Source organism: Alligator mississippiensis, chromosome 3, assembly GCF_030867095.1.
Source record: "Alligator mississippiensis isolate rAllMis1 chromosome 3, rAllMis1, whole genome shotgun sequence".
Taxonomy (NCBI): domain Eukaryota; kingdom Metazoa; phylum Chordata; order Crocodylia; family Alligatoridae; genus Alligator; species Alligator mississippiensis.
In genome coordinates, this window is record NC_081826.1 from 244,829,762 (window position 1) to 244,857,226 (window position 27,465).

Consider the following 27,465-nt stretch of genomic DNA (forward strand, 5'->3'; position numbering starts at 1 on the left):
ACGATAACAAACATCAAATTACGGTGACTGTGTCAACTCCAATACGGTCATTGTACGATGCCTGCAGTCCACCTGTTCTCCTTTTGGGCTTTCTCCAAAGCCCACTGAAATCAATGAAGTCTTTCAACTGACTTCACTTTGCATCAGGTCCTCTTTGAGTAGGTAGCAGTCTTTGGAGACTTGGCAGTTCAAGTGCATGCTTCCCATTCAGCATTTCTCATAATGGAGCACACAGTAGTAAGTGCCCAGTTTGGGGAGTTTGTGGGGAACTAATTCAACAACAAATTGAATCTTGGATGACCTCCTCAGCCACTTTAAAGAAAATATACATCTAATAAATATCAATAGCTAGTATTTACATAGGGACTTTTCATTTCTAGATTACCATACATTTTGCACATTATAACTATCTTTTTTTTTACTATGGAGCCACAGAAAAATGGAGCGGTTAAATGATCTGCTGAAAGTCAGTCAGTGATTGAACTGAGAAGCTAATTCATCTGCTGCTTCTCAGTCCCATATCCTATCTACTAGACGAGAGTCAGATTTTGCTTCAATAGATTTGCATGTATTGGACCCCAAAGCTGAACCCAGGTCTGTGTGTGTAAACTGCCCCCCCCCCACTTGTTTTAATGCCTTGTTAAAAAAAGATATCAAATATCACTTCTAAATGTCACTTGCTGAAAAACAAGACATTCATATTGATACCTCAGAAAAGATTATGAATGGATGAACACTCAAAATATATCAGGGCATGGTTTTCACTAGTGCAAGTGAACATAATGTGGTCTGAGGCACTGAGAAGCTAAAATACTTTGGTTTGGATTTCTACTAACCCAAATTCTAGAGGGATGTAGAATCAATTCTGCCAGGTTTTAAGGGCTCTGGTGGTAATCCAGTAAAACACTGTATTTTAAGCATGGCCATAGTTTTACCAACCCAAGTGGTACTTGTCAGATGCTTAATATTATGCATATGCTTAAATATTTTGCTTGATCGGGGCAGTAATCAAACCTTGCAGGATCAAGACATATATTAGAAGTTGAAAATCAGAGTTCATATTTTTATTGCTCTGACTAGTTAGTAGGTGAACAAATGACCAGTTAGACAAAAATCCAATGCAGGCTATCAGAAAAGCCACTATTTTTTCCCTTCCTATTCAGGTACTAAGTGATACCTTTCACCAGTTCACTACCTCACCAGTTCAAAATATTGTCTTTAAAAAGGGTTTTGTTTTTGTCTTTTTTTTTTTAAAGGAGTATATATGAGATCAGGAAAATGAATTTGAAATGCATACATTTATATATTTTCTTTAAATATTAGCTATCTATATCTTTCTATCTACCTAAAATATGTGTGTATAAAAATATAGTTTATATATGTGTATGTGCAGGATATAAATACATATTGTACATAAATGATTTATTATAGAAATATCAATGTTTCTAGATTACACTGCATACCAGATGAGCTGTCATTAGCCCAGAAAGGATACATAGCTTTTCAACAAAAGAAAAGAATGAGGCTGCCAGAGTGTTGCAGTGGTTTGGGTGTTTGTGTGTGTGTGTGTCTCTTTTTTTTCCAGCATCCATCCCTGCCAATCTTTGCACTGCCAGTAGGGAAAATCATATCCATGGCAACCAACCGCACCATTCCTACCCACATCAATGACGCCTCCAATCTAAACTGTCAAATATTCTATGCACATCATGTAAAATAGGTCTCTTTTCCTTATACCTCTGTGCATCTAGTTTCCGTGGCTACATGTTTATGCAAATGAGAATTGTCCTTTTTCTCTCAGGTTGATTGAACACTGAATTTGTTTTGCACCTTGGCAATGCAAAGCCATACTGTCTTGCCACCTGGACTACCATGTAATTGCAAAAGCTATATTATAATGATAACTGTCCCCAAATTAGCCTGATACTACCTGGCTTATGAGAGAGACGTGGAGTATAGAATAAAAGCAGGACATTAATAGAGGTCCGAGATGTGAAAATAATGATTAATTGGCTCTCTAGAGTCTACTAATTTTCACCATTGGAAAACTAGTATTTGAGTTGTTCTTTTAGTTAGCAAGGAGTAAATCTCTTTCATAAATTCTGAATGACAATTTTGCCCATCATTTTCTGCATGTGGATCCAGAATTCCAGGGATTTTAAACTGTTATTTTCCTACATGGCAGGAGGAAAAAAAGAGCAAACATTCTCATTTATATGCTACATTTGAATAAACTCATTATGAAATCCTCACTCCAAATTACTTCTCCCTCCTTTTCCTTCATAAAAAGTACTCTCTAAGAATAGAGTGGTGAGCATCTAGACACATAAATCATAAAAAGGTTACAGTGGAAAGAACTGGAATCCTTCAGGTGAATTTCCCTCTTGCTTCCACCCCACCTTAGTTTCACCTTATATGGCCTGCTTTTATGATTCCCTAATGTGCTATACTGGATATGTTCAGTTCCTGTCAGGGGAAACTGCATGCATCGCTTTAGGAAGGAAAAATGCTATTTTCACTTGAAAAAAAAGAACTGGAGCTCAGAACCGTGCCAATGTTATTTGGCAAATAAAAAAAAAATCTGTACAAATGACGTTACATTAATAAAACTGCTCCTTTGATGCAAAGACATTCTGATGATATTTATGTCTGATTTGCAACAATAATCTGGTGCCTAAGGCTTTGTTTGTTATAAGCTGAGGGTTGTGACAAGGGTGAAGTGGCTATACAAAACAATGTCTGTGACTCAGCTCTACAGTTAACGAAAAGCGCTCAGTTTTTGGAGAGGGAAAACAACAACAAAATAAAACCAACAGTGAATATCCAACTAAAAGTAATTCCGTTTGACACTAGCATTGCCTTTCGAAGATAACCATCTGTGAACAGATACTTCTACATCCACAACTCGTACTCACCAATGTTGTACAAGAATAGACTTTATATCTGAATCAGTTATCCCATCAAGCCTAGTTTCCTCAAGAAACAGCATTGTTAGTGCAGCATATCAACAACCTTCCCACTTAGGACTTCTTGGCTACTGCCCTAAAAGAATTACTCTGCCCTTCAGGAAACCACCCCAAGAGTAAACCCTATACCGTTTCAGGTTGTTCCTGTATATAACAAGACAATAATAGCATTTTAATGTACTTTCCATATTCATCTCAGAAGAAGGAGATAGACCAAGCAAGAAAATTTTGGCTACAAAAAGGAAAAAAAAGGTCAATTTTTCCAAAGCTCATTCACACAATACAAGGCTTTTATCAAATGCACTTACAGAAAGTAAAATGTTCCCCAACAGGAGCATGCCTTTTAAAACAGTTACAAATTATCCCCAGAAAACAAAACTGGTCTGAGAAATGATCTGCAGAGAGCAGATTTAGATTGGACATTAGGAAGAACTTCTTCACAGTTCGAGTGGTCAAGATCTGGAACGGGCTCCCAAGGGAGGTGGTGCTCTCCCCTACCCTGGGGGTCTTCAAGAGGAGGTTAGATGAGTATCTAGCTGGGGTCATCTAGACCCAGCACTCTTTCCTGCTTATGCAGGGGGTCGGACTCGATGATCTATTGAGGTCCCTTCCGACCCTAACATCTATGAATCTATGAATCTATGAAATAAGTGTGAACACAAAGTAAAATGTAAATGTCCTTCTAAAAACTTATTCTTTCGCACGTTTACTGCTTTGCCAGTTATTGACTAAGGACGAGTAATACAGCTCTTCACAAAGGCATATTCAAAAAAGATCATTTATTGTTAGGTTTGTTACTTCTGTGGAATTTATCATTTTTTTCTGAGTCTTGCTTGTCTTGCCCTGTTCAGCTAAGAGGTTCATATAAATACAGCTCCACATGTAGCAATGACTCCCTCACAATTCCACTAGCATCATTTGCCTGGAGAACAATTTTTAGTTCCACTCCAGAATGTGGTCAGTAGAAGCTGGGAAAGGTCACCAGATGCCTTTTCAAGGAACTAAATATCACAGTTTGTGCCCCACCAGAAATCAGTAATCTTCACCTTAGGTTCATTTTGCAGTCTCCCATCCTTGATGCTGATTAAAGAGAAAGTAATAAACTCCGAAATGCAAATATACAACCGTGCCCTTTTATAGTGAGTTTTCATGTTCTTGGACGATCTCCATCTTACTGATGCTTTCTGCATCCTCACTTGAACCTTAAAGTTTTTATCTATTAGCCACCAGCCAGCCTACCTTTGTGCACCCAAAAGTAAGTACCAAAGGCCGCGTCTACATGAGATGCTGACTGTGCAGTTGCTACTGTACAGTCATTTGGCACTTGTATACTCAAGTACTAAATGATTGTGCAGTAACCACCTTTCTGCACAGTAGAGTCCCTGCATGGTTTCCTAGTGACACTGACTGCTCAGTAGCTTGTAACTATTGCACAGTAGTGTTGCATCACAGTTTCTGCCACGCAATGCTACTGCACAGTAGTAATGAGCTACTGCGCAGTCAGCGTCTCATGTAAACACAACTAAGGCAGCCTAACTAATTCATCATGTGTCCGAAGTTTGTTCTTATGATAGAAGTAATTGCATATAGTAAGGAATGTTAGGGAAAGTTTATATTATGGAGTTTTCCTTTTTATTATAGAAATCTTCAATTTTTCTTTATTATTTTTGGTTTCTTACCCCTCTTTAAAGTAAGAAAACTATTAAAGGGAGTGAGGGGGAGCATTCATTTTTGTTTTTATTATCTACTGACATATGTTCTATTGGTACCTTAGGTCAGCAGTTCTCAACCTTTTGCACCTCACGTTCCACCAACCATTCTGTCAAAAAGCTCTGGTCCCACCATGATAAAAACAAAACCCCACAAAATTGCACTGTTCGAGATATCTGTTGATTCATCTATTTGAAGTGCAAGCAACTGATTTTTTCAATTGGACAATGAGTTGAAGTCACATCTACACAACCTTTGAGTTGACAAACACTTAGGTTAAAAAAATGCCCTTGTTAAGGGAGGTAATTTAACACTGGGTTTCCATGTAAATCTATTTGAAAGGATTAGAATTTGTAAATTCTATTTCCCATGTTATGTAACCTAGCATTCAATTTACATACTTCTGGAACCTTGCCAAAGCTCAAGTCTGCTAAAAGCCTGTGGGGCTTCTGGCCAGGAGGCCTTCTCAGGAGATATTTGACAGAGCCCCTTGCAGAAAGGCTTATGTATTTACCAGTATTATTGGCAGCGCAGGTAATGACACCCATACTTAAGGTTACCCCATAGTTCACGTTTCACACGTTTGCCCAGTATTTCACATTTCACCATTTGCTTAAGCTTGACAGCTTTGGGAAAATTCCAGCTAAAATGGTTTGGTTGTTTCTGAGAATGAATTACAGAGAAAATATCATTCTGTCCATGTTAAAGAGTATTCACGTGTCCTTAAAAAGCCATACTACATTCCTGTTGCAGAGCTGATACCTAACATTTGACAGTGGAGCCATGCTGAAATCTTCCCCTTATGTATGAATGCATTACGATGGGGAACTGACTTGCAATTGGACTGGCATTTTTGTGCAATGACGACCTTCTTTATCATGCATTCTGGAGGCAACCAAACCTACTAATACTTGTTTATGCAGCACCTTGATTAGGTTTGATACTTTACCAACAGATTAAAAAGGTCAAATGTGGAACAGACATTCTGTCCCAAGAAGTATAAAGAGTAAAAGCATGAATAGGTGTATAAATATAAATACCGTACATGTAAACATGAAGAAGGTTATGGCTGTTGAAGTGGAATGCTTTGCAAAGCATATGGGTTTTCAAGGGCTTCTTAAAGAAGGAGAAGGAGGAGTATTAATCTGTCAATTTTCCAGGGATGTGGAGAAGAAAGATTTATGCTATTTGAGTTTATGGACACTAAAAAGCATTTCTGAGTTTTTGGCTATTAATGATCATATAGTGTCTTTTTGCAGAGATGTTCATTGTAAAATGGACGGCAGTGAGCAGTACAAATTCACAATGCACATCAATGCAAATCAAAGGTCTATACATAAGAATAAAACTACAGTTACACTTCTGTTACTCATCCAACAATTGTCAGTACAAGTCTAGAGCACCTTTTGATACACCAAAGGCAAGCTTTCACTCATATCACTGTGCCTTACTTCTTAGATCCCTGAGATTACTACTCATGTTTTAAAAAGCATGGTACTTGACTGGATAAAAATAGCCTATGGTGGGGTCAATGGAAAGGAAGACTCTTTGCTTCTAAATTTGTTATGTTAAATATCTGCTGAAAGATGCACATAATTGGAAAATGCAGGGCAATTTAAAATGATCACATTTTATATTTATTTAGGAGACTGAAAATAAATTTTACATCCTTTAAGTATTAGAAATTTGGAAAAAGATGCAGGATGAAAGACATATGTTGGGACATTTCTATGTTTAACTGAGTTGAATAATGTATCTGTTACATAGACAATGCTACTAAATATATTTATAACTGCAATTGACCATTCAGTAGAATGGGAATAGTATACTTATAAGTGATGATAACTATTGGGAATATTGAGCCTAATATTGATATTACTTACCCCAGTGTAAACCATGGAAATTGAAAATGTTATACTGAGGTAAAAACCACATGAAATAAAAAAAGAGTTTCATATTCATTTTAAGATGGATATGATCAAACAAATCCTAGAAATACATGAAGTAATTCTGTGTGAGTAGACACTGGAAGATGTTGACCATAATATTAAAAAGGAATGCTTTCCTCCTAGCACAGACATCCTCAAAAATATCCTATACCAGTTGTCACCAACCAGTGGATCTCAATCCACCGGTAGATCTCAAAGTGTCTTGCAGTCGATCCCGGAGCCTCTTGAAGTCAATCTGAGGCTGGGGTGGGGGGCTGAGTGCCTGCGTGCATGCACACATGTGCCCCAGCTTAGCAGGTCAGTCCATGGGATGGGGCAGGAGCTAGGTTGAGGCCCCCGTGGTGAGGGACAGTGCTGCAGAGGCAGAAGCAGGGGTAAATTAAGTGGGGCCCTGGCCGGGTGGGACTTACCTGCTGGGGAGGCATGTCCCCAAATAATTTTTTATTGATCTGTGCTCCCGTCTTCCCTCCTCACAGACTTACCTGCTGGGCGGAGGAAGGGAGTGGTGGTGGCGCACAGTAGATCTTGGATTGTTTTTAAATGCCAAAGGTGATCTTCACATAAAAAGGTTGGACACCACTGTCCTATACATATGGACCAGCGATACTAAAGAGACATCATGCAAATTACTCTTGCTATGATTGTGAAATTCTGCAGAAGAGTATTTTCCCTAATTGGTCTAGGAGCAAGCACTTATAAATGTGTGACCCACGGCCTCTAGTTCCTGTGCTATAGCACGCCTTAACATGTGGAATGGCCTCTTCAGATTCAGGAGCCAAAATCAGTCACAACTAGTCTTGTCTATACCATATTGGAATTGTCTAAGCATCACACTCTAAGGGCCCTGTCACACTTTCAAATTAAGACTGGATAAGAACCAGCTCTAGAGTTGTTACACATTTTCAAGCACTAACCTAATAGCTGGTTGGCTCTTTTTAAAGGTAGATAGACATTTTTATGGCATGATAATTATTTGCATGTGTGGCTGGTCTAAATTTATTGCACAATTAACCAATTAATTGCATGATATATGTAACTCTGCATACTTGCCAGGGGTAAATGGAAAACACCCTACACCATCCTGAATGCTAAAATCATGTCATATAATTTTTTTTTGGCCCCCGTTCAGGGTATCTTTAATGCTGCTTTTCACGTTGGGTATACTCAGGGCTACATGATATTTTTTTGTCACACAGCAGGTATGGAATGGAGCAACTGTTCAGGGTGTGTTTTCATGGCAGTACACCCCTGTACCATCTGACATGGCATAGTCATTAGGGCTGTGCAATGCTTCAGTCGCTGATTCGATTCAGCGGAGATTCAGCCTGATTCAGTGGTCAAATCTCCAAATCCAAATTGAATCAGGAGACCCTTCTATCTCTCTGAATCAAATCGGAACCCTCCAAATCGATTCAGAGAGTTATGGAAAGATTTGATGATTTGGACATAGACACAGCTTTAAATGTTTTTTTCTACATACCTCAAGGTACAAGGAGGCTCATGAATGCTGAGATGCTGGGGCAGATGGAGCATCCTACAGGATCATGGCGGGGGGTCACCAGCATGCTTGGCAGCAGACTCAGAAGTGGACCAGAAGCACTTCTGGTCCACTTCCAGGTCAGCCGGGGAGCATGCAGGGGTGGCCCCAACATACCCTTCCAGCTCAGCAACAGTGCCTCCTGGGTTTGGGGGGCAGGCGGGCCAACTGCCAAGCCAAGAGGGCATGCGGGGGCTGCATGCATGGCGGTGGACCTGGAAGTGGACAGGAAGTGCTTCCGGTCCACTTCTAGGTTCACCACCGAGCACGTGGGGGGCAGGGTGTGTGCTCCTGTGGGACACTCCATCTGTCCCAGCATTGCAGCACTCACAAGCCATGTCTGGTACCTCAAGGTATATAGAAAAAACATTTAAAGCTGTGTCTATGGCAAATTGCTGATTCTCCAAATCAGCATCAAATCTTCAGATTTAGATTTGGCCAAATCGAATCTGGACAGTGATCTGAATCAATTAATTGAATCACTGTTCCTGATTTGGGCCAAATCCAAATCTGAATCGAATACGGCCCTTTTCGCACACCCATAATAGGCATGGCTTTTCTGTTATGAAGCTAAGCAACATCAGGCAGAGGCTGCTCTAAATAAGGGAGAATCTGTATTTTACAACAGTATAGAGTATTACTAATATATATTTTTTTCAATTGAAGTGAAAAGGGTCATTATAAATTCTTAATGACATTATGTAATTTGTAATCAGAGAAAGGAAGGTAAAGATGATTTTTAAATAAGTATAAATCAGTGGCCTTGACTTGTGCCCTTTATGAATTAAGACAATACCTGACACTAGGTTTCTTGTTTTGTATGCATTAAAATCCAAACCTGTAGCCATGTCATGCTCCATCCACATCATCATCAAAGCTTTCTATTGACTTTTGTCCCAACTGGGATCACAGTCTGTTTTTAATAATGTTCTGTTTACTGAAAGCGTGTTAACATTCAAATGATGCAACAGGCAGAGTCAAGGCAATTTTATGTGATATTCTCAGGTCTCTATACTATCAAGGAACTGTATGAGGTACATCTGACATATTTGAGCAAGATGTCATATCGGTCATTCTCCTACACACTGTAAATTGAGTACCTGCACTATCTGGGTCAATGTCAAATGTATCATATCTTTCAGCTAGCAAACAAATGTGTTCCTCACTAATAGGATGTGTTGTGTGCTGAGGATGCAAATAGCCAGATTCTTTGATTATGTCTGGTTGGTCCTTAAATTGTTTGTCAATATCTGAAATTGCAAGGTCAATTACAGCATCGAATAAAGTTATTCTGAGTTCCTCTTTACATGTAGCACAGCTATATTGTCATCAATCCTAGATGATACCACTCATCTTCATGGCTGTGGAAGTTTATTAACCTTCAAACCAATCCCTCTGACTACTGTTGAGACTTGATCTCACTAGTCATGGGTTATACTGTAGTTATGTATTGTTAATATTTCTTCCCCTACTCTTGTTACATGGTTTGAACTGCAGCAATCAAATCTGGATCCAGAGACTGAAGAATTATGGACACCAAATCAACAGGCAATAGAGTAGCATGAACAACATGTAAACAAACACTAAATGTATTCAGTCTAGGGCATGCCATGATCTATTCAATTTGACAAGCGTCTTCCAATCACCAGTAGCGTTTGTCAGTTTGTGTAGAGTTGCTATCCATGTTTTTATTTTTTACTTAAATGAAGCTAGACTTTGTCATTAGCAGCTCCATCTTATGTCATTCAAAGCTTTCAAATGGATTTGTCTTTGGTGCGCATAATATTTGTCCACTTTTCTAGGAAGCCAGAACAGCAACCAAATTCACCTTTTCAAATTGTGTAAATGCTCTTAAGATTCAACCCCTACCTCTCCACCCCTAGCTTTTTATCATCTCTATCTGTGACCAATTACTATTATCAACAACCATATAATAAAGTTGTTAGTAACACAACTGGATGAAAAATTATCACTGAAATTTCAAAGGGTTACATACTTGCTTTCTTTCTAAACAAGTTACTATCACCTATCCTCAGTACTAATAATGACACGTTTAGTTATGTGCAGTGCTAATTCACACCAATCTAATTTCTAATCAATTAATTGCTTATGCTCTGTATGTGTCTATTTTAGTCTTTAAAGTGCATATCTACCCTGCCTTCTGATCATCATTATATCATCGTCATCTTTCAGCATATTTACCAATTTCTCATATGCATCTATAGACATAATAGCCCAAGACTGCAGCAGACAAAAGCGGTTCTTTGATTTTGGTCATTTATATAGGTCAAAATTATATTTGAGAGTAGCTTAAAGTGGCGAATGCCAACAGTTTCTCTCTTATGATTACACATCCCTTTTTACTACAGGAGTATTCTGTCTAAAGTATGTTACCAATATATTTTATTTCATTGTAGGTTCTGTGTTGTAAATTCTTTCAGCTCTTTGTTACACAGTGCTGAATTTGTTCACAAATCATGTCTCTATTTTCTTTTTTCTTGTGTTTGGCAAATAGTAAATTGTGTTCACTCAGAATTCTCACCAAATCTATTCTCCAGTCTCTCCTGCCTCACACCTGGTGTGTTAGTTCTCAAGCCACAGAAGAGATGACTCGCCATCCAAGGATTGATTCGTTTGAATTTTCAGATTTGTCTACATTTTTTCTAAATAGTCTTCAACCAGATTTTTATTAGCAATGCTATTTCCATAGTTCCTGATATTCATTACTTTCAAGTTATCTATACCTCTTTTTCTTTTCCTTTTTAGGTTAAGGGATACTTGTAAATATGGTTCATCAATTCATTTTGGAATCTGTAATTAGTTTCCCATTCCACCTCCTATTCATTACAGTATCAATTGTGAATTTTAAAAATCTTCCAAAATTAGGCATATATCTTACAATGAACCTTGCCTAGACTGGGTGCAGTGCTCAGTGCTCATTTGTGCAATGCTTACTGCAGAACAGGGGCCTTTAGGGCCTTTTCTGAATTTCCTTATGCCATTGTAATTCAAGTGTAATACTGCTGAAGTTAATGAGTCATATCAGGTTAACATCAGTATGAGAGAGAATGGAAACTTTCTCCAACTTTCTAAGGTCCTGGTTCAAGATAGAATCCAGACTAAGGGCAATCACTAAAACACATACCTAACTAGGAATATGCCAGAGAGTGTTTTTCCTGGATGAGGACTGAAATTCTACATACGTCCTGTATACATCCTGTTCTATAAACATACATTTACAACACAGATGTGTAATAAGAGAGAATACTATGCCATTGATAATGGTGTAATATTTTCTTTAAAAATGTAAACACCTTTTACAATTAAAATTGCTATGTATATGTAATACTCAAAATAAAGTTTTAATTTATGTTTAAGTTTTCTAGAAACCTTCCAACTGTGACACTTCTAAAACCTCATTAATCAGCTTTCCTCAGAGACCAAAAAGGGATCTGTTGAGTAGCGTTGTGTTGTTACAGTTCTGAGGGGTCTCTTTTCCTCAATTGTTTGAAATGAATATAAAGTCTAGGAAACAAGAAATTTAAGATGAATGCAAAATATCCAAGATTATCGAACAGTTTTAAGAAATGCCACATATCAGGATTGCAACACAAGGAAAACTGGGTCACTTAATTAGTGAAATAGAAAATACACTTTTTCCTACAGTTTTTACAATAGCTGTCCATTTCAGCATGCCACAGAGCTAGTCTGCTTCCACTACATATTATTTTAAAGCAATCCTGATAAATAATTAAATACATAATTAAATCATTAAATTAGATAAAAAGAAACTAGATAGGTGTTCCATAAGAGAAAACCATAGTGATCAGAAGAATAGATTTACTGCTGCCTTTACTAGCTCCTTCACTCCTGTTGTAGTGACAGTTAAGATGGCAAATTAGAAGGAAATAATTATTTATAAAAAATGTGTGAACGTGCTTGCTTTGTTATATTTTCAATCCCAAAACAAGTACCACTCAAAACTTGCTTCCTCTGCACTAGAAAAGAGGGACAATCTTGTTAGGGCATTTTTTCAAGTTTTACTAAAATTTCCCCTCAAACAAGATCCATTCTTAATTTCATATCATATAGACAGGAGCCTGAGGGACTCTCACGTAGCTCTAGCTGCCAGTCCTTCCTGCAGTCAGGCATCTGAACTACATTAGAGATTCAAAATTGTTAAAAAATTATTTTCACAGAAAATCAATATCTTTTGTTATATTTCATGGCAGAAACAAAACAAGCAAGAGCCATCCCAGATTAGTTCAGTAAATGGGGTACTCTCCTAGGCTGTAAGGAAGAAAGTTCTGACCAGGGACTCTCTCACAGGCCTGGCTATGAGAACCATGGGTATTCTGAGAACTGTATCTCTTCAAGCTCTCCTGTTGTACCTGTTTTACTTTGTATCCATAATTAAATAAGCAGTAGAGCAGGAAATTAATCTTAGGTTTCCCACATCCCAGGTGAGTGCCCTAACACCCAGCTGTTTTGGTGGGGGAGCTCGTGTTCTCTCTCATTTTGATCAGATATTCCATCCTAAATCTGAGAAATCTTTCCTGATGAAAGTCTAATGGAAACTGACATTTCTGTTTCAATGATTTTACATTTAACAAATTAAGTTCTATAAAGATAATTGATCGGCTCTGAACTGAAATAGAGAAGTTAATTCAAAGCACGGTATATGTATATGTATATGTATATGTATATGTATATGTATATGTATATGTATATGTGAGATGGAGCAGCTCCTGAAGAGGTGATGGTCTGGCTACAGTCTGCAGCAGGAATGAGTCCAGTAACTGTCTGGTTCCTGCTGCAGGCTGACACAAGTGGTGGTCTCTAAACCTGGTGCTTAGTGAGTTCAGTTCAGCCCTCCAGGGGCCTTGTTAACATCTGGGAGTATCCATTCCAGCAGCCTGGGCTGTCGGCTGTAACTGCTGCCACACAGTATAGGAGTGGCATATGCTTGGGACAAACGGGGTATGTCCAATTTTTCTAAATAAGGGCACCACCTGCAGCTAGCGTCTTCCCTCTGGGCTGATAATGACCATTGACCATGTGGTATAGTGTTGGCAAACCCTAGCCAGAGTTGGGACTGGATGGCAGAGACCATCTGTCAAGCTGCAGTTGGACTGAAGATAGCCCATGTGACAGGGGACCATCTCAAGGCTGGTTCAAGCACTGGCCTGCCCACCTGTCTAGGGCAGTCTGCCCACCTAACTATCCGGCCACACCTTTGTTGTAACTCAGAAGTTGTTTCTAAAAAAAGAGGCTACCCATTTAATGCCCTGATGCCAAGGGCATAATACATGGCTCTGTACCATCCCTATACCGTGTCCCATGCCTTGCAGATGGTATCACTATATGGCTTCAGCCCCACACTGGGCCCCACTAGATTCCAGACTGGACATTTGGACCCTGACCTGGATCCCTCCTACTCAGGTGGACTAGCCTCTGCTTTCATACTGGGCTGCAAACTCTCCTAGATCCCTTTCCCTCCTGGCAGTGGCCCCTCTGAGACCTTTGACCTCATAGGCCCTAGCCTCCAAGCCTCTAGCTCTGGCCATCCCTCACTGTGGGTGCTCTTGCTCTTCAACCGTTCTGGTCCTGGCCCCAGCACTGACCAATTGAGGTCTTATAGGTAGGTTCTTGGCAGCTAGCCCTCTCTCTCATATAGGTCTGCCTTCTTGGGCCCCTCCACACACTATCCCCACTCTGTGAGCTTGTGAACCACATGGTCACTCTGGACCCCTCCTGGGCCTGCTGGTCTTCCCTATGAGACCTCTAATCTGTCCCCCAACTTGGGCTAATACTCTGCCTCCTCACTGGGGCCAACACTCCACCCCCTCACTGGGGCTTCTGGGCCTTATGCCCAGTAGGCCTTGGCCCCCTCTATGGACCCAAGTCCTGTGCTTTTCTGTTAGGGTGTGATTCCTTAGCTTTTCCCCTCTATGTGGTCAGTGGGGGCTGAGGCTTTCCAGTGCCCCATACTCACATTTCAATGGGGAGGCACAGGTGTGGCCACAGAAAGCTCCACTAAACCATCCAACCCCAGGGTGTAGTTTCAGGTAATGGCCTAGGACCAGGAACCTCCACTATTTCCATAGTTCCTGCCCTTGACCTCCAGATGTCCTGGGAGCAGCAGTACTCCAGCCAGGAGATGTTCACCCTTCAGCTACCCAGTTGCAACTGCCTGGCTCTTCTCTCAAGGTCTTTCTTATACCCTGACTGCCTAGCCCTACACCAATAAGGTTCTGGGTGCCCTGTGACCCTCCTGATTGGGTCTGCTCCCACCTGCAGGCTGATCTGCAGCCTGCTCAAGCCCTAAAAGTGGCAGGCACAACCTGTGCCCTGCCAGAGCCTGCATAGGGTCTTAAGCATTGATGGTCATTTTGGCTGGCAGTGCATCAAGGCCAAGGAACCTTCACAGCCTTCCTTTAAGCCAGGGGTGCTCAACCACCAGTCCACAGGCCAAATGTGGCCCATAGAGGTTTGGAATTTCACCCACAGGGCTGCTCATGGGCTGGGAAGTTTGGCAGTTAATAAGATTGACCCCTGCTATATAGATACCTTTAAGAGTGTTATGTGTAAGTTGTTACATTTGCCTGGGAACTGCAAGAAGGAACAACAGAACAGTAGGCAGTGTTCTACTCTCTGAAGAAACAATCATTCTATAAGCGTAACTCAGTTGTCTTTTGAGAACTACACATGGCACTAGAAGTGGGGTAGGAAGAAAGACAAAGAAATGGAGCATCTCAGAATTCCAGAGGAGTTAAAGCTGTCCAGCAATGTGGAAGAAAACTGGAATAAATTTAAGCAGAACTTCACCATATATATATATGACAGTCAGTGGGTCTACAAAGAAGGAAGATTCACTCAAGATAGCTATTTTTTTTTTTAATATAGCAGGTCCAGAAACTCTGTCTCTCTATAATTGCCTACAACTGTCAGAAGCAGAACAGAAAAGCTATGGCACAGTAATAAAAAAAAAGTTTGAGGAATACTGTATACCTAAACAAAATGAAACCTTTGAATGGTATAATTTCCACATGAAACAGCAGAAAGCATGTGAGACAATAGTGGAATTTGTCAAAGACCTCAGACTGCTGAGCCAGACATGCAACTTTGAAGACCTAAAAGAGTCCATGATCAGAGACCAAATAGGATTGGGTATAAGGGAAACAAGCCTCAGGAAAAAAAACTGCTAGACACACAAACAATACAGAAAGGAGGACCTCACTGTGAACCATGCAAGCAGAAGCCAAAGAGAAATGCTTGAAGAAACAATGATTAGCTGCAAATGTTCTGGGGGTTACCACAAACCCATGCAATGCCCTGCATTTTGGTAAGCACTGCAAAAAATACAAAAATTCAATCATTTGCAAGAGTTTGCAGAACGAAGCAGGATGCACCAAACCGGAAACCACAGGTGCATGCTCTATGCAATGAGGAAAAGGAAGAATTCCTCATTGGCACAATGCAACAAGAAGTTAATTCTTCTGAGGATTGGACAATCACTTGGGACTCCAATAAGCTAATGGTAACTTTTAAATTAGACTCAGTGGCACAGGTAAATGTAATGACAGAATACATTATTCAAAAAATGAAAACTAAACATGTGTCCTATGAGAATAAGAAAGTGAGACTTAGAGCATATAATGGGAACGTGATTGCAACTAACAATGTTTGTGCACTGCATCTTAGACACAAGTGTAATATAGTAAAAATTCAGTTTGTAATAGTCCTAGGAAAGTTAGTGCCAATTATTGGGTTGTGAACATGTAAAACTCTAGGTTTGACTAAGAGAATGGATGCCATTGAGGGACTAGTAAGCAAGAACATAGAAGAAGAGTTTTACAGTGTGTTTCAGGCATAGAGAAACTGCCAACTGAGTACAAGGTGGAATTAAGAGAACAAAATACTCTTACCATACATGCTACAAGAAACTTTCCCCTGTACTAAGGGAGAAACTGAAAAAGGAATTAGATAAATTAGTTAACATGGACATAATAGAAAAAGTAGAGCAGCCAATTGATTGCGTTCATTCACTGGTCATAATAGAAAAAAAAAAAAGATGGATTCTTGAGATTGTGTCTGGATCTTCAGCAAATGAACACATACATCAAAAGCGAGCATTTTACCATTCCCACCAGGGAGGAGGGTTTTGGCAAGGTAGCAGAAGCTAAATATTTCTCCATTTTGGATGCCTCTTTTGGGTTTTACCAAGTTCCCCTAGAAAAGAAGAGCACTATATTATGTTCCTTCAATACACCCTTCCGAAGTTATTGGTTTTGTAGGCTTCCTTTTGGACTGTGTTCTGCATCTGAAGTATTTCACATGCAACAATTTTTTAAGGGCTTGATGGAACTACAGTTTATATTGATGATTTATTTGTTCGGGGAAATACTATAGATGAACATGATTTGAGGCTAAGAAATACACTCGAAAGAGCTTGCAGAGCAGGTTTGAAACTGAACAAACAAAAATGCAAATTCAGGGTCAAAGAAATAACATATCTGGAAGAAAAGCTATCTGAGAAAGGGGTGCAAATCGATCCTGCAAGGGTTAGAGCCATTTCAAACGTGCCATCCCCTACAGATTATGATCAATTTTGTAGGGGACTATCTACCTAATTTAGCAGAGGAGACCAAGCACCTTAGATCTCTCCTACAAAAGAAAGCTCAAAGGATATGAGAACATGAAAATGAAGCTGAATTTAAAGACTTCAAGGAAAAAATAATGACATCTCTAGACTATAACCCTAAAAGACCCATTAAATTGTCAACAGATGCTTTTAAAGAAAGCATTGGACCAGTTTTGCTTCAAAAACATGGGGATAGCCGGACACTAGTAGCATATGCATCTAGGGCACTCCCTAAATCAGAGTGTCTGTATGCATGAATTGAGAATGAAACTTTAGCTCTGGTATATGACTGTAAGAAGTTTCATATATTCATCCATGGGAAGCCTGTGAGAGCTGAAACTAATCATAAACCTTTGGTAACTATAGCAAAGAAAGGGTTATCAGACATGCCACCAGATTACAGTGACTTTTCTTTCAAGTGCAAATGTATGATCTAGACATACAGTACATGCCAGGAAAACATCTACTTATTGCATATGTGTTACCCAGAGCATATGACACAATGGAAAATGACAGAATTCCAGACTTGGACATACTACATGTTAATCTAATTAAAAGAGTAATTCCTGTCACAGATAAAATGTGGACACTAATTGCAGAAGCTAGAGCTCACTTTGCAAAAAGTAATAACAGCTATTTGTGCTGGTTGGTCTGGAAAACATGTACCTATTCCCTACTCTCAGTTCAAGGAAGAGCTGTTAGTACTAGATAGCATTTTGTTCAAAGGCTCATAACTGGTTGTTCCAGCAGTGCTAAAGAAACACATGTTAAACAGAATATATGAGGGGCATCTAGGCATTGAAAAATGCAAAAGGAGAGCAAGGAGTGCTCTATATTGGCCCAACATAAATAAAGACATAGGAGATGCTGTAAAGGCTTGCACAGAGTGCTTGAAGTACAGATTAGCACAAAGAAAAGAGCTCATGGTGGTCATGGAAGAGCCTGTAACTCTGTGGTATCAATTGACTTATTCATACATGCAGGAAAAGAAAATGTGTTAGTGCTGGATTATTATTCTCACTATCCTGAAATTGCATTGCTTGAAAGCACAACAGCAAACCATGTCATAACTCACATAAAATCAATTTTTGCTAGACATGGGATTCCACAAATTGAGAGAACAGACAACAGATCTCACTTCAACTGCATTGATTTTAAAGAGTTTGCAAACAAATATGGGTTCCATCACAGCACTTCAAGTCCTAAATACCCCCAAACCAATGGTCTGGTGGAAAGTGGAGTACAAATAGTGAAGAAATTGTTGAAAAAAGCTACAGATTCACACACAAATGTTTACTTGTTACTCTTAAATTACAGGGCAACATGCATGAAATGTGGATTGTCCCCAGAAGAAATGCTGTTTAACAGGAAACTCAAAACCAGGCTGCCAAATCTTGAGGATGATGCTCATTAGAATGAAAAGCAAGATGTGAAAACATTAAAAAAATTAACAGACTCAAACAAAAATGGCACTATGATAGGGTTTCCAGGGAGTTACCACAACAGCATAACAAAGATATGGTGTTTATTTCGGATGGACAGACATGGAAACAAGAAGCACTATTTTCCTATCAAGTAGCTCCCAGATCTTATAAAATAGGCATACCTGAAGGATGGATGGTAAGAAGGAACAGACAACACTTGCAGCTCATAAAGTGGAGAAAAGAAGCAACATCATGAGATTTACAGAAAGAAACAGAGCTAACATCAAAACAACAAGAAGCGACAGAGGAGATAGAAAATGGCACAGAAGTAGAAACATCTGAACAAGGAAACCAAACAAGAACTGAACCAATAAGGATCGAGAATGCAGAGAAACTGAGAAGATCACTTAGAGCTAAAAAGCCAACACAAAGACTAATAGAAACCTGTTAAAATGTGCTTTAACTATGGGTTGAATTAAACATCCAGTGTTAGTGCTACATGGGGATATGTTACATGTAAAGGAAGATATGTGGGTACCTTTAAGAGTGTTATGTGTAAGTTGTTATATTTGCCTGGAGGATTGCAGGAGGGAACAGCAGGACAGTAGGCAGAGTACCGCTCTCTGAATAGACAAACTTTATTGTTCTATAAGCTTAACTCCTTGGTCTTTTGAGAACTACACAACTGCTGACTTAAGTCCATCATGAAGCCCTGAGCTAAGGGGTTGTGCTGTCCAGCACTGATGGTCATTTGAGGTGGCGACTGTCAGGGTTCCTAGGTCTCCGTCACTGTCCCTTAAGGCCTGCAATCTGAAACCAGATTTGATGGATGCTTGAGCCAAGGTTGGTGCTGTCCAGCTCACCTTGGGTGTCAAGCACTACAGTTGTTTGAGGGGGGTACACTCTCTGCTTTGACCTGCCTGTGTGTGCCTCTGTAACCAACCCTTGGGGGTGCTGGCCCAGCTCACTGCACAGGATCAGAACAATGGCCACTCTAGGGATTCATGGTCTTCTTAGACCATCATCCCCCTCTTAAGGCCCATGGGAGTCATAAACCTGATCAAAAACATTCTAGAAGTGGTGCTAAGCATCTTAGTTTCATAGTTTCATAGCTGTTAGGGTCAGAAGGGACCTCAATAGATCATCAAGTCCGACCCCCTGCCAAGGGCAGGAAAGAGCGCTGGGGTCAAACGACCCCAGCCAGGTGCTTGTCCAGTCTCCTCTTAAAGACCCCCAAGGTAGGGGAGAGCACCACCTCCCTTGGAAGCCCATTCCAGATTCTGGCAACCTTTACTGTGAAGTTCTTCCTGATGTCCAACCTAAATCTGCTCATGTCAGTTTGTGGCCATTGTTCCTGGTTATTCCAAGGGGTGGCCTAGTAAATGGAGCATCTCCAATTCCTTGGTGGCCCCCCCCCCCCCCAATGAATTTGTGAACCAAATCCCCTCTCAGCCTTCTCTTGAGGATGCTAAAAAGGTCCAGGTCCCTCAGTCTCTCCTCGCAGGGCCTTACCTACAGGCCCCTAACCATACGAGTGGCCCGCCTCTGGACCCTCTCAAGGTTATCCACATCCCTCTTGAAGTGCAGTGCCCAGAACTGGACGCAGTACTCCAACTGTGGTCTGACCAATGCTGCATAGAGGGGAAGTATCACTTCCCTGGACCTGTTCATGATGCACCTGCTAATGCATGATAGAGTGTGGTTAGCTTTACTGATTACTTCATCACATTAACGGCTCATATTCATGTTGGAGTCAACTATGACTCTGAGATCCCTTTCTGCTACTGTGCTGCTGAGAAGGTCCTCTTCTAGCCTAAAGGTATGTTGGTGATTCCTTCTCCCTAGATGCAGCACTTTGCACTTGTCTTTGTTAAACTGCATCCTATTCTTTTCTGCCCACTTTTCCAACCTGTCCAGGTCCACCTGGATTCTATCCCTTCCCACAAGTATGTTTACTTTACTCCATAATTTTGTGTCATCTGCAAATCTGGACAGAGTGCTCTCCATGCCCTCATCCAAGTCGCTAATGAAGACATTGAATAACACAGGTCCAAGGACCAAGCCTTAGGGGACCCCACTGCCCATATCTTTCCTGGTCAATACCGACCTGTCCACCACTCTCTGGGTGCGACCCTTAAGCCAATTTGCCACCCACTTGACTATCTATGTCACAGTCACTCAGTTTGTTTATGAGCATAGGATGAGATATCGTATCAAAGGCCTTCTTAAAATCCAAGTAGATGACATTTACCTCGATGCCTGCATCTAAGCATTTTGTGACTTGGTCATGAAAAGAAACAAGATTAGTCAGGCAGGATCTACCTGCTATGAACACGTGCTGGTTGCCCTTCAGCATTATTTTTCATGCTGAGCTCCCACAAATGTGATCCTTGATAATTTTTCAAAGGTTTTCCCAAGGATAGAAGTGAGACTAACCAGCCTATAATTACCCAGATCCTCCTTCCTCCCCTTGTTGAAAATAGGGACCACATTGGCCCTTTTCCAGTCTTCTGGGACCTGACCTGAGCACTATGAGGGCTCAAACAGCCATACCCATGACTCAGCTATGACACTGGCCAATTCCTTCAGCACCGTTGGATGAAGATCACCTGGGCTTGCTGACTTAAACACATCCAGCCCCTCCAAGTGTGCCTTTACTAGGTCAGTGCTGACCACTGGTAGGCTGGTGTTCCTCCTGTGCCTATCTAAATGCAACGGGGAGATTTTTCTTGATCCATGTTCAGGAATACAGAGGCAAAAAACTCATTGAAGAGTTGAGCTTTGTCCCTTATATCTGTCACCAATTGCCTTAGATTGTTCTGTAGGGGTCCTATGTTACACTGTGCCTTCTTTTTGCTCCTTATATACCTGATAAAGGACTTTTTGTTGTCTTTAATTTTTGTCACCAGCCTGAGTTCCATTGCTGCTTTGGCCTTCGTAACTGACTCCCTGCAAGTGCGAGCCAAGGAGGTATACTTCTCCCTGGTAGCTACCCTTTACTTCCACAGCCTGTATGCCTCTTTATTTGCCCCTAGGCTTTCTTGAATTTCCCTGTTCAGCCAAGACGGTTTCTTGGCCCCCTTGCCCCCTTTTGTGTGCAATGTGATTGCGTCCTTCTGCGCTCAAAGGATTGCTCCCTTGAAGAACAACCACCCTTCCTGGACTCCCATCTCTTCAATGCTCTTGATCCTCAGTGCCTCACTAACTAATCTCCTAAGCACATTGAAGTTAGCCTTTCTGAAGTCTAGCACTTCTGCCATAGTGGTTACTCTTCCCACCCTATGCCGGATAGTGAATTCAATCAATTGATGGTCACTATCCCCTAGGTTACCTTATACCTGCAGATCCTCCACCAGGTCATCCCCTGTAACTAGCACCAAGTCCAGCAAGGCATTTCCCCTAGTGGGACTGTATAACTTCTGCATTAGGTGGGGATTCTGTATGCAGGTTAAAAACCTATGTGAGCAATTAGATCTGGTGGACTGCTCCTCCCAGCAGATGTTAGGGTAATTTAGGTCACTCATGACAACCAGGTCCCTTGACCGTACGGCCTCTGAGAGCTGCCTTGAGAATTCCAGGTCTAGCTCATCCTCCTGGTGCAGAGGTCTATAGTAGACCCCCTCTACCAAGTCCCTTTCCCCCTGACCCCCTTGTATCCTAGTCCACAGTACCTCAATTTGCCCCCCCTCTGATCCCATCTTGATTATAGAAGATGTGTATTGCTCCATAACATAGAGAGCAACACTCCCCACCCTGCTTTGATGGACCACTAATTGTTAAGCACCCTACCTGCCTTCCTTGCCATTAAGTTTCACATCCAAGTTTAAGTATCCCTTACTACACTGTTTTCTCTACCTTGTCTTTTCATGTCCAAGTTACCCCTCCCATTGTTCTACTTTTCTCTATGGCTGGGCAATCTTGTAATGATTAAAACAACCATGCAGTCACCAGATTGCTGAAAAGGGATTCATGGCAATTGTTACTGAGCTTCTGCCTCAGTTGGGCAGGCTTCATCCTTGAATAACCTGAAACAAGTCCCCTTGGGGGTCATCATGTATATGTATATGTATATCCCACAATAAATAACCTCTAGAACAGGGCTGTCCAACTAGGTGCCTGCATGCTAAATATTGCTCATGAAAGATTAACTTGTAGCCCCTGGGCTCCCTGCAGGCTGTCACCTCCCCCATCACTTTACCAGCAAGAACAACCAGAGTCTCTGAGTACATGAAGAACTGGGGAGGAGGGCATCCATGTGGGAGTGTGGTACACAGGTGGGAGGATGCCTGTATGGAATATGGCTCAGGGATGCCAGGCTCACCCTGATGTACCTCATGAGCATGCAGCCCCCATTGGTTTGGTTCAGGGGTTGTGTGGCCCCTCTACAACAAAGTATCAGAGGAACATTTTTTGAGCGTCAGAATGGAATTATGTGTTGTACTGTTTAATCTAACACGGGGAAAAAAGGTCAGAATATAACTGATGTTCCATAAGATACTGACAGAAACTGAATTTTGGGGTTCATCTTTCAAGGAAAGAAAGTTATAGTTCTTCTCCTTGGCATCTCAAAGGCTAAGGCACTTAAATAAGAGTGATATCAATGATTTTTTGATAAGAGAAAGGTACAAATGAAAAATAAATATATACATTAAAATGTGCATTCTTTTTTACTTTAGTTTTCAGGACTGGGAGCAGACAACTGGCATCACTTTTATGAGCAGTGATCTTAAGAGCTCTGAGCTGCATCGTCTCAGGAGATTTGCTATGTTGCTCATCACACGAGATGAAAAAGGACCCCTAATGCAGAAGGGTTTACAGAGGAAACATGTAGGCTCTGTAGACTGTTTTAATGTCACCCTTTCCTGACTTCCGAACTAAAAAAATGAGAAAATATACTTTACACTCTTCTTAGAAGAGAACCCTTAACACTATCATTACACCTTAGTTGTTTGGTATTCTGTTTTACTAATATACTGAGTCTTTGTTTTTCTAAGGATAATATCCTCTTCCAACCATATCTAATGAACAAAATTCACTATGAAGCACATGTTTCTCTCAGTCACTCTACTCCAAACTGAGTGCTAAAGTGACAATCCTGAAAGGGAAAGAGCTTACCTAATCGGACTAACAACAATAAAAGAGTTAGTGTTGTTTAGTGGTAAGAGTTGAGTTTAGAAAACATTAACAGAAGTAGGCAAACAGAGGAAATTATTCCAGAATTGGATTTACATTATTCTTGGTGTTCATTCAGTCAGGTTGTGTTTTAATCTAAAACACCCTAAAAGATGCACGTTAGTTGATAATTTGGCAGTTTGGAGGACATGGTACAAAAGATTCTGCAATTTTTCATGCAATAGTTTAATGAATTTGTTTCCACCATCATAGGTCTACTGTTGTGTTTGGTTTCTAAAATCATTCATACAATCAAATTTTACTTATATGAGCCTTCTGTAAAAAGGTGAATCTCACACCTGTGCACTAATATGTGAAGAAATGAATGACAGACTGTCTTTATGAGTATTTATGCCAAAAGAGCTTATGCACTACTCTAATCAAGAAACAGAAACAATGCCATGAGATTTATCTGACCAATCACCAGAAACTTAGACAGCCTGAGCACATACACATAAAAAGCCATCATAAAAAAAAATAAAGCAAAAATTTGCTTGTAAAATACTTCCAAACAACACATATATTGAAGGAAATTAAACCAAATCAAATATGACAAAAAATAAGTCTGAAGATATTCTATGAGCAGAAAAAAGAAGCCAAATTCATTGAATAAAATATTCACTGTGAATTATTCACTCAGCATTAATATTCAGTTCATAATTGATACTGAATAATTCAGTTCTGCAACCACTGAGAAATCTATGAAATGCTTTATTTATATTTTTAAATATGTCTTGTGCCTTAGTTTATCACTGTTTCATTCTGGTTTGGAAGACCTAAATTATCTCCTTTTTCCAGACAATTTATCACAAGACTATATCAGCAAGATGCCTCTGTTGCATTTGGGAGACTCCCTCAGGAGAACAGGATGAGTATATGCTAGTTAGCTTCCATTGGTCAGTCTCTTCTCAGCAGACCCAGAAAGGGACTATTTCTGATCTTGCACTGCTCTTCCTCTTCTTATCCTCTGCTATCTGACAGTTATTTCCCTATATTATTACCTACTTTTTAACACTACGTTACCTGAGTTAGTTTTCTTAGTAGTTTCTGTCACCTTCTGTACATATCCATACACTGACTTAAACAACATCATATTCATGCATTTGTTTATCCAGTTATGTTGCAGAAATGTATTATGTTGTAATTGCTTACAAATGGAACTATTATAAAATATAATCCCATAAAAGACAAAATGATTAGACAATGTGATTACATAAAACCAACCCCCCAAAATACATTTTATATAGGGATTACAAGAGCATTCCTGACTACTGAGTATGCGGCGTATTGAATAGACATTTACTGCTAAATACAAATGTATCCCTTTTTTTTCAAATAAACACAATATTTTTAAAGTGTAGCCACACCAGACTTCTGTCACACGTCCTCATTTCTGTCCCAGGTTTCTCAAGACTCAGCTGTTGTAGCTTAGGGCTATATGATAGGTTCAATGTAAAATATACATAATGGTTATGTCTACACCAGATGTTCTGCTGCGGAACTGACTAATTAGCTCCTAGGTAAAGCATCATATTCTACATGTGAGACGCTATTAGGCCTTGGTAAACTAATTAACTCCACTGTAGGAGAATACTGCCCAACACAAGCACTATCCTACAGTGATGTAGTTACGTGTGGTAAAATGTCCATGTAGATGGTGACAGGACTGGCACTGCCTGCTGGCTAGCCCCACCCTGGAGCATCCTTATGCCCCAGCCAGCCACCCTGCAGCATGTTGAACCCAGTTGGAACAGCCCCAGGATGGCAAGCTGATCCCCCAGGTCCCCTGCCAGCTGGGGCTGCTCTGCCCCAGCTCATTGTGGTGCTGTCCCAGGTGCACATGTAAACACTGCAGCCGGGACCAACAAACTCCAGAGTGAACCTGCACCCGAGTTTATTGGATTGCATTAACTGTAGATGGAAGGGTGCCCAGTTACAATGAAATGCAAAATGTGAGGAGAAAAGAATTTTTAAAATAATATAAACTTTATTCCATTCTTTGCAGGTGTTTATGCCATAGTCATTACCTTAATATCTGAGCAAAGTTACTAAACAAAATTATTGTAGATCCTTAACTGCTTTCACATGTCTATCTCCTTTGCTGGAATTTTAGGAGATCCATATATCTGTATCAAACGTATTTAAATATAAGTAACATACAAATGCAGTCTGTACACAGGAAAAGGCCTATAACAGATATGTTTGAACCTGTTGTTTGCTTTTACTGTAGTACCCTAGCTTTGTTGTTTCGGATTTACATCCCAAACACTGAGATTTTGTACTTTGTAATGCAAGCTGGTATTCACTAGCATATGCATATTTCTTTCTTGATGGAGGCAGCCAATTAAAATCTTCAGGAACAGATTTTATTTTTAATGTTAGCCCCTCTTGGCTCACCTCTTACACTGAAGCACAAATACACAGAGTAAAACAGCTAGGTACGGTTCTTTGCTGATTTCATCCAGAGTTTCATGCATGTTTTTTAGGATTAAATTCTTTTTGTGAGGTGGAAAACGATTCACTGTAACCTTCCATTAAATAAGCATAGATCCTGCTTTTACTAAAGAAAGAAAAATCTTGTCATTAGTACACATGACTGAGAGACAAAGAAATCTGGATTCTATTTCCAGCTTTGTTGCAGACATACGATGTGTCAAAGGGCATGTGTCAAAGTCTATATTGCCTCCATACTGCATCCAAGAGCACTGCTATTAAGCATTATTCCTCTTCCATGTATGCCAGCTGAGGCAATGTGCTCACATCAGGGTGGTGTTATGCACATGCTCAATGCCACTATTAGGCTCTCTGTCTTGAGCATGCTTATCAGTAGTACTCTTAGGGCACATGTACATGAGATGCGTTAATGCGCGTTAGCTTAAGTTAATGCACATTACGAGCATGCGTCTACATGTGTGCACACTTAATGTACATTAACTTAGGTTAATCGCACCTAAATTTGATATCTGCAAACAAGGTTATAAGTAAGTTTTGTTAGTCAAACTCCTTTTTACTTTGTCTTGAATTTGCTCAAGTGAAACCTGATTAACAGGATATAAGTCATTCTTTATTTACAGCAGTTTGATTTATTATTGAACCTACATTTATTTAATAACAGTTTAGCAACCAATATTGTAAAATATTTTGGGAAGTGAGTGTCTTTTTATATTTTTGTGCAGATTCTCTGGAAGGATGGAATCATGTGATATCTGGGTATTACAATAATGTATGCAAATAATAAATAGACATTTAAGAGTTAAAGACACCAAGAATAGCTGGGGGACAGCTCTTGAAGTGATCTGTTTAAAGCATAAGTCTGGATTATTTAAAATAAATTTCAAACATATTTTCAAACCCTTTTACATTGAATAACACTAATTTGTTATTAAAGCTTAGTTATCCCACTTTACTGTAACACAGTTAGGTATATGCAATGGTTATTTTAGGTAATATATAGTATATCGGACAATGCTTGAATAACATTTTTTTGGGAAAAATGTGTGTACAGTCTAAAGGAATGTGTTTGTTCTGCAAAGAAACATAGAATGCAGCTCTAAAATGGATGCTGCTAAATGCAATATCCCAATAGGCCACCACAGACTCCATTCATTCTAATACAAGCCTGAACTTGACTAAGTTGAACATGATGTAACACCATGTATATTAGAGATAAGCACATATCGCAGAGTTTCTGTCTGATTTGCAGCCAACGTTCGTCTCCCTTTTTCATAAGCTAACGATCCTCCAAAGTACATAAAAAGCTCTTTTGTCTTTGTCTTAGAATGGAAAAAGCCATAGTTTAAGGGCCCCATTCAGACCTTTTTAGAATTGTGATTGAGTCTTTCTGACTAGAATGTGTTTAAAGTAAATCCCACTCATCTCCAAGGTACAGTTCTGAAAAATCTCAGAAATACCCTTATGAAGAATACTTGTAAGACAATGGTAGCTAAGGTCCCCCATTATGAAATGCAGAGCAACCTACTGAGATGCGGATTTGTTAAGTAAAGTACTCTTTTGTGAAAGTAGTAGAATGCGTCTGAATTCCAGGGCTCATCTGAAACAATTT